The sequence below is a fragment of the Malania oleifera genome, chromosome 6 (assembly GCF_029873635.1).
Source record: "Malania oleifera isolate guangnan ecotype guangnan chromosome 6, ASM2987363v1, whole genome shotgun sequence".
Taxonomy (NCBI): Eukaryota; Viridiplantae; Streptophyta; class Magnoliopsida; order Santalales; family Ximeniaceae; genus Malania; species Malania oleifera.
The window spans coordinates 111,036,812-111,050,863 of record NC_080422.1 but is presented as its reverse complement, the minus strand read 5'-3'; positions in this window follow the sequence as shown (position 1 = coordinate 111,050,863).

The window sequence follows — 14,052 nt, the reverse complement described above, 5'->3', positions numbered from 1 at the left end:
CATTTATTAATTTATTTTTTAGCATTATGTCATTCATCAATTTAAGTAAATAATAATAAAATTGGACTGAAGTAGAATCGATTTTTTAGAAGTTGGTTGGAAAAAAGACAACACACTTGTGAAAAATTAGTTTATGTATAAATTTGAACGGGTAAATTAACTTATGAAAAATTAATTTTAAAAAGTCAATTTATTTGTCAATTTGGCCGCATTCACACGCCTAAGTAAACTTTCATAGCTTATGTGCATGGAAATTGAAACTAAAGAGTATAATTAACCAAAACTCTGGTTGAGCATGTGATCTAGTAAAAATAATTTGATTTCACAAAACTAAGACCAAGTCATGCATGGTGTAATGACCCTAAATATAATAACATTATAAATATAACACATATGTTCCCATAATAGCTTCGATGTCAAAATATAACAACCTGACACCCAAAGTGAGCCACAAGTACACCTGTCCATAATTCTTCCCACACAAAACACAATGGAATACAAATATACAAACTCCAAATACAATACCAAAGTTCTACTGTTTCCTGAAATACATACATATTTTCCTACAAGTCCATACTTACATCCTTCAAGATACTAAGTGTACCCATTTACAGAACCGTGTCTCCCAAAAAGAAAACTTACCCTGAACAAACTCTAATTAGCCTAGCCCTGCCCTGGAGTGCTCTAAGCTTGATTTCTGGGATTTCCTCAAATGTTAGGAATTATAAAAGTGAGACACGTTTCAGTAAGATGGAATAAATTATTATTAGTGTGTGACAATATGAATTCTAGTATTCTAGAAACACATCCATTAAATAATTAACTTTAACCGATAAAACATTTAAAGTTGTACTCGTATCTACACACACACACACACACACACACACACACACACACACATATATATATATATATATATATAAATTACTCTATATTGAGATGTCATCTGTTATATATATACATACATAAAACTTTCCCTGGTACATTCATACATCTCGTCATGTAATAACCCCACATGATCGGTGTAGAGACCTGGAAAAATTTTAAAAATAAGAAAAACTAAGAAAAGATGGAAGATGGTTTGGTGTAGACCAAACCGTCGACGGTTTGGTGGGAGGCCAGAAAATCGTCGACGGTTTTGTGTAACCGCGGCCTAGTAACGGTAAAAAAGTGAAAAATAGAAGGGTTAAAATCTCAAATCATCAACGGTTTAGGAAACCGTCAACAGTTTCAGCTGGCAGTGCTGAATAAAGGAAATCCTACAACTTGTTTTGGTTTAAAAACAAAAATAATATCTCTCTCTCTCTCTCTCTCTCTGAACCTACGGAAACCCTCTCCCTTCTCTCATCGATTTCTCTCCAATTTTAGACCGATTCGACTATTAGACGCCACCATGGGGTCCTAGGAGTAACCCTTAGCAAATTAATCAGAGCGAAATCGTGGTTTGGGGTTCTTGGGCTCTACTCCAAAGTTGAGGTAAGGGTGAAAAATGTGTTAACTGCTTATGTAACACTTCGGCCCTTTATACGGCCCCAGAGTGCTACTATACATACATAATCTGTAAAAATCCTGATAACATACATATTTACCCACCTTAAACAGGGACATACAAGTATTTCATAATGATCTGTACTCTTATATATCATGGAAAACATAAACATTCATATGGATTCTAATAGACGTACCAGAGTATCTAACTGTTCCTTACATACATAAATATATATTCTCATAATAGCTCCGATATCAAAATATAACAACTTGACACCCGAAGTGAGCCGCAGGTACACCTGTCCATAATTCTTCTCACACACAACACAGCATAATACAAATATACGAACTCCAAATACAATATCAGAGTTCTACTGTTCCCTAAAATACATACATATTTTCTTACAAAGTCCATAATTACATCCCTCAAGACACTAAGTGTACCCATTTATAGAACCATGTCTCCCAAAAAGAAAACTTACCCTGAACAAACTCTAATCAGCCCTGCCCTAAAGCGCTCTAAGCTTGATTTTTAGGATTTCCTCAAATGTTAGGAATTATACGAGTGAGACACATCTCAGTAAGACGGAATAGATTATTATCAGTGTGTGGCAACATGAGTTCTAGTATTCTAAAAACACATCCATTAAATAATTAACTTTAACTGATAAAACATTTAAAGTTGTACTCGTATCTACATATACATACTTGGAAAATACATACTTTTCATCATAGCATACTTATCGTAATAAATTACTCTATATTTAGATGTCATCTGTTATATATATACATATATAAAACTTTTTCTGGGACATTCATACATCTCGTCATGCAATAATCTCATATGATCAGGTTGTGCGGCCCGAAAGCCGGACTTAGCTATGGTTGACCTATCACCAGACTAAGTCAAATTTAATGCGTCTGTAATACGATTTGCCTATTGCAGCTTGATCCGGACCCAGGGGTGGTCAACATCTCTTCATAGGCCAAATAGACTTCCATTACCAACACTTCGTAGTACAATGTGGTTGCACTAGCACATCATGCCAACAACGGTATTCTGCTCTCAATTTGAATCAGTCCATCAAAGTTCTACTACCATATAATACAATCCATATAGTCAAACAGTAACATTATCACATTTTCATAAATTTGTATATAATTTGATATAATTACAATTCTGTATAACATTTGTCATTTCATAACTCTTTATATTACCACTATTTCATAACTCGGCGCACAACCATTTATGATCGGCACACAGCTATCTGTGATCAACACATAGTCATTGTCTATACTCATATCATAATGCCATAATTTTTACAATATTTTCTAAAATGAGTATATACTCATGCCACACAATTTGAGTTAATATTTCATAATATAGAAATCATAAAAATCTCAACATGCTTATTTATGTTTTAAATAAATTAAACTCATGTCATATAATTTATATAATAATTAAAATTTCATAAATTATTTAAAAAAATTCTTATAAATATATACTCGATAAATTCTAAAAAAAAAAACACCAGTATGATCCACTTCCCATATTTAAATTTAATTTCTAACATATTTAAAAACACAAATATAATCAAATCTCTGCAGTTTAATCTAATTCCAAAATATCCTCAAACCCCAAGCATATATGTAAATCACATAAATATAATTAAATTCGTATATTCAAATTTAATCGGGCATATTTTAAAATATGTCCGATATAATCTATTTCCCTTACCTTATCCTAAGAATGGTGCTTACGATACCCAAACCACGAAATCTCCCTGATTAAAACGTTGGTGGCTGAAATTGAAATCCAAAGATATTTTCCGTTCTTCAATCGACGCATGTTTCGCTAAAAATTTGAGGAGAGAGAGAGAGAGAGAGAGAGAGAGTTGGATGGAGGAGAGAGAGACAGAGCATAAGAATTTTGGGGGGGTCTGGATCTCAAGATCAATTTGATCCTGAAGCTTCTCTTTAACACATACACACACACACAAAAACATATATATATATTTAATTAATTAATTAATTAATTAAAATTTTTATTATTTTTATTTTGGAACCACTACACATGATTTTTTTTTTTATTTTTTATTTCAACTAAAGAAGGGCGGCACCTCCAATTATTTATTCATATAACCTCACTCTTGGTAGAGGAATACCGTGATTACAAACAAGTAATGGGAGATTATAGATAAAATAGACATTAAAAGTCTTTCAAAAACAACACCAACAACCAACCAAAATAAGACTACAAATCCAAACAAAACTAAATGAGAAACAAATCTAAACTGACCTAACAAAAGACAAACATAATAAAATAAAATAAAATAAAAAATCTAAACCAACTAAACAAAAATCGAGATGATGAACTAATGACGAAGGGTAGTGAGACACAACCTATCTATCCAAAGGATACCTTTCAGAGAACGTGGTAAAAGATGTTATTCTTCGTAAATGACATTACTTCCCATTTCTCATTCTCTAGTAAGAAAATCAGACGCATTATTGTCTTCCCTATATTGATGGATCATCTTGAAGTTCACTTTGGCGTGCTAGTTAATTTCTTCTAACTAAAAGTTTATGTACATGCATGTACGTTGAAAACCGACTTATCATTAATAAGTCATAAATAAAAAATTAATAAATGTAGTTTAATTTTTTTCTATTTTAACAAAGAGTTAAATCCTTTCTTAATTGGACACTTTTTTTGTGGGGATATTTATAACTTTGACAGGAATTTCAAAAGGTCCAAGATCTTAAGACAAAAAATCATTACTTTGTTTTTGTTGATCCAAAAAAATTCTCTATGCTTAAGTTAATAATGGTTGAAGGAAGAAAACTCTTAGTCAGAGAATTCTTGTATTTTTAGCTTTCTTTAAGGTCTCATTTGGAATTATGAAAATATTAGGAAAAAAAAAAAGAAAATATCAAGAAATCTACGTTTTCATGTTTGGTTATCGAAAAAAGTAAGAAAAAAAATAAAAAATATATCAAATTTACGATCAAAATTTTGATTTTACACATTATAAATATTTAGTTTTTTCAATTTTAAATCATATAAAAATAAACTTTTATTTTCAATAAAATTTAATATAAAAGAAAAATACAATAGAAAATGAACTTCCACTTTATTGTCCTTTCCTTTTATTTTTCTAAGTAAAATTCTTAATCCAAATGGATCATAAGGGTGCGTTTGGATTAAATATTTCACTTAAAAAAATATAAATATATGCAATACATATATGAATCTCACATAATTAAGAGCCCGTCACACAAAATTAAAAATCTTTTTACTAACTATGTTTTCAAAGTAAATCAAAGACTTTGAAAACGCATTTGTCTCGTGGACGTACAGTATTTCATGGGCAATCATAATTTTGATCGTTGAAATTGACTTTGAATTAACATTGTTTTTATAGAAAAAAAACAATTTAAAAATGACTTTATAACTGTAATTTTAATTTTTTTAATGTTCCTTCTATATTTTCAATTCCAGAATGTGGCATTCCCCATGTTTATCGGTTTCAAAAAGCACTAAGGTGGATTGGTCTTACAATACAACAAGTATTTTTTCATGCCTCGGAAAAAAGTTTTCTTGCACTTAGGGCAACAATGGCAACAATGTTAATTTATTAATGTTTAGTCAAGTCATTTTCATTGTGACATGCGATTCTATTAATACGAAAAGTATAAAGCGTGTATTTTAAAGTATGAATTTTAAGTATTAAATTTAATTTTTATATTTTATTTTATTTAAATTTATATAATTTCAAATTTTGAATTTATGCGTGCAAAGAGCTTTTTTTTTCTTTTTTCTTTTTTTTGTCGTCCTCTAGTTGAACAAAATATGCATTTATGATTTCAACTTTGTCTCTCGAGGTAGATTTAAGCATTCATCTGGTTTTGTCTCCCCTTTGTGAATAATCTAGTATAAGAAGTATGAGATGATTGTTTATAAATGTTGCTGCTTGAAAGTTGAACGATCTTCACGAATCGTTCCTTGATCATGACCACCTGAAAAGAAAGAAATAAAAATGGCTTGGAGGATCCGGGGTATACCCCGAGAATCACTTCGATGTCTAAGGGACTAATGAGAGATTTTGAATTGCAACAGTAGAATGAGTGAATATGAGTAAGATGCTTACCTCCTCTTATGATCCTTTTTTATAATAGTAGAGGCAAACCCTCCTTCAGTGTGACATTCATAAGGTACCTTTATGTCTAAGGGGTTACAAGCAACTCATGAGTTGCAAGTAATTCATGGATGGTTATGTAGGCCATTAATTGCAGTCACCAGGGATTATTGGTTGTTTAGTGGGAGTTATGTGAGACATCAATAGTAACTCTCTTGTAATCGTACCATTAAGTTTAGGGGTGCTGTAGGTAACTTAAAAGTTGTTACGTGAGACATCAAATATTGGACTTATAACTTTCTAATCTTATGAGTGTTCCTATCAATTTTGGGTGTATCAGTTGCCCCTTAACACTCTCGAGTGTTTGAAATAAATTTCTTTTATTTGAGAGTTGTAATTCGAATCGTATCCCGAGTGATCTAGCTCAACCGGCTCGATCTGAGTAAATGCGCTTACTTTCGAGCTCACTTCATGTAGTAACCCAAATCCAGTAAATAAAATAAAAAGAGAAATAAATAAAGGAAAAGGAAAAAGAAAAAAGAAAAAAAGAAATCGGTGAAGGACAGTGTAATGTCTCGAACCCTTAAACCCGGGTTCGGTGCGCTATACCTAATAAAATCCTGATAATCCACAATCCATGATATTCACAGCGGAAAACATAAACATAATCTCCATATAACATAATAATCATAATCAATAATACCAGAGTTTACTACCCCTATATTACATCCTTACTATTCATTCATCACCTGCATTTCCATAAATCTACATAACTCCAAAAACATTTCAGTATTTTCAAAATCATTCCTTACTCAACAGCCTTAAAACATAAATATTTACATCCCAAAATTAACATAGAAATATACCATTTTATTTTTCTATTTCTCAATAATGCTATAAAAACCTTGAGCTCTCAAAACTCAATCTCGAGGAAATCTTGAAAAAAATAAATTTATATCTGGGTGAGACACATTTCAGTAAGGGAAGAAACAATATATTAAACACAGCGTGTGACTAACATGAGGTATATAATAACATAATATTTAACATTTGAAAATTGTTAACACAATTTTTGAAATCATTCTGTGATCCTAATCAAACACATACAAAAGATTTAACCCATGAAATTATCCAATGATAGGGGTGATTATCCGCCCATACAAGTAGCATCCATCTGATCTGATACCTAGGCAACCCAAAGGTCATAGTTAAAGCATACTAAGGCACTCACCTTACTCAGTAAGCCCTCGAGTGATAAATTGATCTTGTACTCATACAGTTCATACAAAAGTTTACCAGGGAATGCTCCCAAAAATAGGAAAATCTACCCACTCATACAAGTAGTTTCCTTCTGCCATAGTACATTATGCAGCCTACTGCTACACCTGATACAACCAGGGCACTCACCTTTCTCAACTAGCTCTCGGGCGAAGAGTTTGTCTTGCCCAAACGTAACATGTTCTACTAACATAATACTGCTAATGCCATAATACATTATTTTATTTGTTATTATTTTGCATCTCTCAACTATTCATTGTAACACCCCGACCCCGGGGGGGCCTGGGATATTAACTTTTTACTATTGATTTACAGCGGAAGTAAAAATAAACTCAACTTTTATTAAACCAGAGCGCTAATTATCCATATTACAATCATTTATTTCAAAAGAAGGAAAATTACACAAACATAAATATCTGAAACCATACTAATATTTCTAATCAATCTTTATTTTTCTAATCCCCACCCGCATGCTTGCTAAGCCTGATTCCCGACATGTCCTTCAGAGTTATCTGAAATAAAATATGATTGGGGTGAGACGACGCTCAGTAAGTAAATAAGATTATTATTAGTGTGTGGCAAAAATGAGTTTTTAAAGAATTTCGTAAAACAATAATGAATACTATAACTTCAAGACTGCTTTTAGAATAAACATAAATTTAAAAATTTCTGCATAAAACTTTTGTCATCAATTTCAACAGTAAATTTTTAAATCATATACTATAACTGCTAAATTAAACTTTTAATTTTAAAACTGTAAAAATATTTAATGATAAACATACATATACTTTTCCTTATACGTTTTCCTTAGATCGTCATATAAGCACCAAAATGATCCTTTTCACGTAAACTTACACTTTTCCTTCAAATCATCAGTAACTTTGTACACGTAATTAAATATATATAAACATATATTGTAAAAACCCACCCTTAGGCCTGTTTGCCGTAAGTCATGTTTACCCCCATGACTGGGTTGTGCGGTCCGAAGACTGGACTTAGTTGGCTGGCCGACCAAACTAAATCAACGTACGTAAACTTTAAGTGAGATTTTCCTTATTAAGTCCTGGTCCGGAACCAGGTGTGCACTCAGGAGAAATCCACTAACATAAATAACCACTCTGTAAACAGTGTGGGTGCACTCTGATCCGTATAAACTTTAAGCTGCGGTACCGAGCATCTGTAACTTTGAACTTTCGTTGCCATAAGGGGTTTTAAAATCATCTTATTATAATTTATGCAATTTAAAATAATATCGTGAAAATCTCATCTTTACTCATATTTTCATAAAAATGTAACGTAAAAATAAACTCATGCCACACAATTTTTGTGTTAAAAATATATATAATTTTATTTTTGAATAGAAATAAATGCTGAAAATTTACCCGAGGGGATTAGAACATTTCTTAACCCAAATATAGATGCAAGTATATTAAAGATAGAACTGGTATAATTAAATATGCGTAAAAATAAACTCATAGAAATTTTGTGGAACTAAGTAACATAATTAAAATTTACGTACAAAATAAACTCGGGTATGAATTTAAAATAAAAAGAAACTAACATAATCAAAATTTACTTACCTTCTTCTTTTACCGTGTGCTACGAACACAATAACTATCTTTAAGATATGAGATCGGAAAGAGTGGGTGAGTGAGAACTTACTCAAAATTCTCTCTCCACCACAAATTCTTTCACTCACTAATCCTTCTCTTCCTTAGAAAATTGTTGTGAAAAATGAAGGTTGAGAGCTCCCTATTTATAGGAAAATTTTGGGGAAGAAATAGAATTTATAAAAGTGTGAGCAGATGGGTGAAATTATAATTTTTTTAAAATTAAAGAATGGGCAAGGGATGGGCAAGGTATGGGTTGAGTATGGGATGGGGATGGAGGCCATGTGGGAGTGCTTGCCACCATTCCCATTAAATAAATTTTTAATTAACTACTTACCTAATTAATTAATCAATTAGTTAATTAATTATTTTATTATTTTATTATTTTTCTTAATCATTATTGTCATTATTATTATCATTGTTATTACTTATAAACTATTTTAAGTATTTATTTATTTTATTATTTATTTTTGAACAAGAATTAAATTTAAATTTTGAAAACTCATGTGGGCCCCACATGGTCTTGTGGGCCCCACACAACTTCGAGACCTGAATGAATCCTACGTAACTCGAATAACTCTTATACGATTTTATGCATCCTACATAACTTTGAGATTCGTGTAAACCTCCATACGGCTTCGGGACTCATGTGGGCCCCACACAGTCTTGTGGGCCCCGCATATGATACTTATATTATTATTATTTTATCATATATTTCTACAAATTATGTCAGTCAAAACATTATTTTATGTACTTATTTACGTATATAAACAGTGTCTACCTTGTTTATCCTATGAAATTCCATTTTGACCAGGCCGACCTCCAGGGAGCGACTGAGCCGCAATGGTCTCTGAGCACTCGCTTAGACAAGGTCTTTCTTAGGCATCAAGCATGGAATCAAGGATCTTAATAGAGAAACACTTTCTTTTTTAATACTAACTATTATTATTATTATTCATTTTTTTTTTTTGGGTTATTACACTCCAGTTGTGAAGATGTCGACAATTAGACTAGTACTAGGAATGGTGGCTGCAAAAAATCTACATCTTGAGCAGTTAGATGTGAAAACAGAATTTCTTCATGGTGACTTGGAGGAAGTTACATGATTTAGTCAAAAGGGTTCATTGTCCAGGGACAAGAGAATTTAGTCTACAAATTGAGAAAGAACTTGTATAGTCTAAAACAAGCTCCAAGACAGTTGTTAGGAATTAGACATGGGAACTGACTGAATTCCCAGTAGGGGAGAAGACTTTACACAATAAGTGGGTATACAGAATAAAGAATGAACATGATGGTAGCAAGCGTTACAAAGCCAGATTAGTTGTCAAAGGGTTCCAGCAAAAAGAGGGCATTGACTTCACAGAAATATTTTCTCCAATTGTGAAGATGTCGACAATTAGATTGATACTAGGAATGGTGGCTGCAGAAAATCTACATCTTGAGCAGTTAGATATGAAAACGGCATTCCCTCATGGTGACTTAGAGGAAGACATCTACATGATTCAGCCAGAAGGGTCCATTGTCTAGGGACAAGAGAATTTAGTCTGCAAACTGAGAAAGAGCTTGTATGGTCTAAAACAAGTTCCAAGACAGTGGTATAATAAATTTGATAGTTTTATGCATAAAATTGGGTTCAAGAGATGTGAAACTGATCACTGTTATTATGTTAAGTTCTTTGACAATTTTTTACATCATTTTACTGTTATATGTAGATGATATGCTCATTGCAGGGTCTAGCATTAAGGATATTAATAATCTGAAAAAGTAATTGTTAAAACAGTTTGCAATGAAGGATTTGGGAGCTGCAAAGCAAATCCTTGGAATGAGAATCATTAGAGACAAGGCTAATGGTACATTGAAGCTTTCACAGTATGTGAAGAAAATTCTCAGCAGGTTCAATATGAATGAAGCTAAACCAGTGAGCATAACCCTGGGTAGTCATTTCAAAATAAGCAAGGAACAGTCACCGAAGACAGAAGAAGAAAGGGACCATATGAGCAAGGTGCCCTAGGCCTCAGCTATTGGCAGCTTGATGTATGCTATGGTGTGTACAAGGCCAAACATTGCACATGCAATGGGTGTTGTGAGCATATTCATGAGTAGGCCAAGAAAGTAGCATTGGGAGGTAGTCAAGTGGATTCTAAGATATATGAGGGGTTCATCAGATACATGTCTTTACTTCATAGGTGCAAGTTTGAAACTGCAAGATTATGTAGACGTTGATTTTGCTAGTGATAATGACTGTAGAAAGAGTACTACTGGGTTTGTATTTACTCTGGGTGGCACAGCTATATCTTGGGCTTCAAATTTACAAAGGATTGTTACTTTGTCTACTATAGAAGCCGAGTATGTTGCAGCAACTGAAGCTGGAAAGGAGATGATTTTTTTTTTTTTCTAAAGAAGGGCGGTACCTCCATTTATTTATTGATAACCCCTCACTTTTGGCGGAGGAATACTGTGGCTGCAAGACAATCAATGAGAGATAACAAAAGACAAACGTTAAAAATCTCCCAAAGAACAACACCAACATCCAGCCAAAACCGGGTTACAAGTCCAAACAAAACGAAACAAATCAGGACCTACAAAACAAACCTCACACAACAAAACAAAACAAAAGATAAGTAGTAAAAAACATAAGCAAAAACCAAAAGGAAATCAGCTAAACATACCTCATATAAGCCATACCCATCTTCTCCAATTTATACAAACCATTGCTAACTCTAGGGAGTTGACTACTATTTGTAAACAAACTATTCCTCCCCATAGCACCTTGTCGAGCCAAGGCATCTGCTACTTTGTTCCCTTCTCTATACGAATGATTTATCAAAAAATCCACTCCCTCCAATAAACCAATAAGCTGCTCCCAAAAATCCCACAAATACCACAATGAGCACTTCCTAACTCTAATCTAATTAACTACACTATTCGAATCACATTCAATATCGATACAGGTATGACCCAACTGTTTGCAAATCTTTATTCACTCCAACACAGCTCTCAATTCAGCTTCATTATTTGAACAAGAACCAAAATATTTTGAAAAACCAAATACAAAAGAACCTGGGTTCCCCAAGCTGCTTCCATCCAAATTTAGTTTCAACCTCCCTTGCCTCAGTTTTAGCCATCTTACACTTTGCATAGTTTTAATTATTTTATTCACAATTTGTACTTCCAGATTCTGTAAAACCCGAAAATCAGCATCCTTTAACTGAACCATTTCTGTCATGTTCCTACTCAAAACCCCTACCCAATACTTAATGGAGAGCCACACATCAGTACTACTCTCTAATTTTCCTCCCATTCTAGCCACACATCTCCTTCTCCACAACCTCCAAACTACTAAACAAGGAATCAAACCCATCAATGAACCCAGTTGAGAGAACCTAGAAGCCCTATTAAACCACATTTGGACTCTTTCTTTCCAACTTTGTTGCCTAAGGAAAGGAACACCTACCTCCACCGAAACCTTCCTCCAAACGTCAGAAGCAAGGTCTTCCTTATTTAACACAAGCTCCAAATCTTCTGATTGCCTCATCTCACAACAATTACACGCCGAAACCAGAGAAACCCCCACCTTTCTCACCTTTTCATCAACACTTAGGCACTCAAAAGCAGCCTTCCATATACAAATAGAAATTTTCTTCAGTAACCATTTGTTCCAAACCCACTTAGCCCAATCAAATTTTGGAGTTCTAACTCTGATAACATCCCATGCGAATTTTGTATTAAAGCAGCCATCCTTTCCCGGGAGCCATAACAAAATGTCCGAAGAATTTCTAAGATTTCCCACCTTTTCCATCACTTCATCCGCTTTACTAAACCCCAGAATCCTCTGCAAATTTTTCACATCCCACACATTGTTGATAACAAAATCTTTTAATTTGATATGAGATTGTGCACCATTTGGACAATTTGCAAACAAAGGTCCCGAATCTAGAAACTTATCATACCACAATTTTACATCTCCTTCTCTAACCTTCCACTTAGATTTACTTAACAGATCAGGCATACCCCGCAGAACTTTCCTCCAAAAGGAAGAATCCGATCCATGCAATCTGCAAAGAGCAATATGTCCTCCTTTCACATATTTAGCTTTAAAAAATCTAGCCTATAAAGAATTCTGCGTTAATAAATGCCAACCAAACTTCATGAATAAAGACCGTTGCACTTCCGAAATGTCCCTTACTTGGCTACATGGTTTCTTAAATGAATTAGGTAAGAATCAGAAGATGGACATTCTACACAGTGACAGTTAGAGTGCAATTTTTTTGCCAAAAATTCGGCTTTTCATTTAAATTCGAAACATATACAGACAAAATATCACTTTATCCGTTACCTTATTGAAGATAAGCTGGTAATACTTGAGAAGATCTATGGATCTAAGAACCCGACAGACATGTTGACTAAGGGTGTTACTGTTGAGAAGCTGAAGTTGTGTGTAGCTTCGGTTGGTTTTCTAGCTTGAGGACAGGAGGATGAGTTGCAGGGATAAGAGATTGTTCATTTGGAGGATTGCAGTCGATATTGGTGATTAAACTAGTCTCCAAGTGGGAGATTTGTTGGGTTTTTGTGGAGCTTAGTTGTGTTAAATATGGATGATGACCCAACCCTTCTTTAATGAGAGATTTCTATCTCAAGGCTTAGTCCATGGAGCAAAGGATTGAGCCCATTTTATAGCCCATTCGAAACCCTGTGCGCAACAGATAATATGATTGTTTTTGGGTGATTAGGGTAAGCGATCGTACTTCGCGAGAGAGTGAGAGAGCGAGCATTGCACCGCCGCACTCTCTGTATTTTTCTTCCTGATAATTGTGAAATCCCTGCAACCCCGTGGACGTAGGCAACCACGTAAATACTATCTTGTGCGTGTGATTGATTTTTTATTTTTTTGGCGTGTATTCTTTCTCTATTTTGTTTCTCAAAGGTTTCAGGAAATTATTGTTAATTCCCAACATTTAATATCAGTTTACAGGTAATTTGTTTTTATTTGTGTTTGTTTGTTTTGTTTATTTTTTGACTTATTTAGTTTGTATTAGATGATTTTTGGTACGGATGTTGCTAGACTTGTTTTGGTTTTGTAATTCCCTTGTGGCATGATTGTAACCACGTATTTCCTCCGCCATAAGTGAGAGTTATCAATAAAATTGAGATTTTCGTTAAAAAAAATAAAAATTAGTCAATTGAATGCCCAATATAATTTTTTTTCTTTATTTTAACTTAATTTTTTTATTATTTAGATTAATTACAAAATATTTAGGCAAAAAATGACTACTAACACGTGTTAAGTAGGTAATGGGGCTTGGACCCACATATATCCAGGTCCATGTCTGGCTTGCTTATCATGTTAGCTTCTTGTCACACAATTAAAGAAGCTTAAGAATGCATATTGCGATCGACAATCTATGGATTTTAATGCAAGTGCCTTCTTGTTTGATGGTCGTTGTCTCCGAGCACACCCGATGAGGTATTTCTCTCTCTCTCTCTCTCTCTCTCTCTCTCTCTATGGGTGCATACATGTTGTAACTGAATTTGGTGCT